General features: G+C 48.8%; 1 protein-coding gene across 2 annotated transcripts in view; it reads left to right on the top strand.

Moving 5' to 3' along the window:
• The first annotated feature begins 1,725 nt into the window (after window positions 1–1,725).
• The window catches only part of PTBP3 (polypyrimidine tract binding protein 3), a 140,412-nt gene continuing 140,245 nt past the window's right edge, over window positions 1,726–1,892 (top strand). Inside the window, exon 1 of one of the 2 annotated variants that reach the window (XM_075280442.1) lies at window positions 1,726–1,817. The gene's annotated coding sequence lies outside the window, so the exon portion shown is untranslated. The remainder of the gene's footprint in view (window positions 1,818–1,892) is intronic. The other variant, XM_075280445.1, reaches the window with a different exon arrangement.

The raw sequence follows: 1,892 nt of genomic DNA, 5'->3' as shown, positions 1-1,892 counted from the left end.
GTAAGCTACTTAAAATGTGGGTCACTCACCCCAAATCACCACCGTGACCCTCCAAAGACACCTCCAGGCTTGCCTGTAGAACCTGGCATTCCGCCAGCGCTGGTCTGTCCACGCACCTCCTATTGGTGCATGGTAGGCTGTGGGCGGACTATAGAGGCAGGGCTGCAGCACCAGAGGTTGGGGGCTGAATGTGGGCGTGCCGATTGAGCAGGGACACAGTGAAGAAGATGGCCGCAGCTATCCAAGCCCACCTGCACATATGCCGTACGGAGAAGGCTGCTGCACCCAACACTAGACATACAGGTCAGTGCAGTGGGGGGAGGGGGTGTCCCGGGAGGGAGGGGGGGTTCCCAGGGATCAACCACGATCCCCAGCTTCATGTCCCCCTCCTACAACAGCCCCAGTGTATTAGCACTTAAGTTGGCCACGCTCCCTCGCCGCCACTCTCTCGCCGCCATTCTCTCGCTCAGTCCACGTAGTTCGCTCGCTGCTGCCTGTGTGTGTTCTCTATGCAGCAGCGTGCGGCCCGGCGTCATAGCAACCTGACGCCGGGGCCTCGCTAGGACACACTCAGGCAGCAGCCCGCGAACTAAATGCACTGCGCGAGCTTTCTCCGCGAGCTGCTGCCTGCCTGTGTGTGACTGGTGGACATTTTTGGGAGGCCTCTCTTGCTCTTGTAGTTTAATACAGGAGCGTACTGTGCAGACGTCGGAAGTTGGACCGACAGAAGAGGCGGGGTTGCAGTTGAAGATGGAGGCGTCGCTGGAGAGAGCTCTCAGGCAGTAGTGGAGACGCCCCCATTGCCGTTTGAGTGCTGGGGCCCGCTCTCATTGCTGCGGAGAACTCATTTGCATACCGGTTAAAACCGGTATCTATAAGGAACGGCGCCGTGGAGATCACGTCTTAAAGCTATTCTGACATGGTAATTAGAAAAAATGTCAGTTTAGTGGTAGAATCCCTTTAAGAAATTTGGCACATTTATGACATTCTATGTGCCAGAAAATCAAGCTGGCGTAGATGTGATCTATAATTTACTCCAACTTCTTACCTAAATGATAGTAACTTGGTTGAGCTTTGGGAGACCACACTATTCTACTAAGCCCCACCTAATTTTTGGGAAAGTCCTGCTTGTGGCATAAAACATAGTCACACATTTTTGCACAAGAATGGGCTTGTGCAAAAAATTTGTGGATTTGTTTTTTCACCAGAATAAAATAACTTCTTTTCACTTTCTACCTAATGGTTTATGTGGTGTTCCCTGCAGCTGTTCCCGTCCATCAATATGGCATATGTTGAGTGATTCTGCTAATGGCAATATACAGTATTAGGGAATTGTTTGTAATGCATTTTCCTAATAACCTGATATGGGCAAAACTTGATTATAATTATAATCTGTTATAACATTCTTTTAATATTATTGGAGTGTGCTGTATAAAATCAGCTCGTTCTCTGATGATGATGATGATGTTGATGTAAGTGCCACTAGACAGTTTTTACTGCTGGTGAGCATTCTGTTTGATTCTTCAGGCTTCTTTCTATGATTTCTCAGTGTAATGTCTTGCACATCTTCTCACAGTCATAATAAATGCTGTCAGTGAGTGTTTAGCTCTTCTGGCACTGAAGCTGTTAAAGTGGTAACTCCCCACCTCCTCTTCTCCAGTGGCACCTCTCTTCCTGCCCTCCTCCTTCCCTCCTCCTCTTCAATCATCTCCCTTCCTTCTTCCCTCCGCCTCTTCCCTCTTCTCTGCACTGGTCTCTTCTGCTCTCTGTCTGTCTCTCTTCTCCCTTCTTTTCCTTGTTCTCCGGGCCATGGATGGGTAAGTAACTATATTGTCTTTATACCTCATCTGTAAAGGTGTTAAGTGTGCAGATAGTGTTTTCGGCATCAATGA

Source organism: Leptodactylus fuscus, chromosome 1, assembly GCF_031893055.1.
Source record: "Leptodactylus fuscus isolate aLepFus1 chromosome 1, aLepFus1.hap2, whole genome shotgun sequence".
NCBI classification, from domain to species: domain Eukaryota; kingdom Metazoa; phylum Chordata; class Amphibia; order Anura; family Leptodactylidae; genus Leptodactylus; species Leptodactylus fuscus.
The sequence above is the reverse complement of the archived record's forward strand: the minus strand, read 5'-3'. Positions and strand labels throughout refer to the sequence as shown.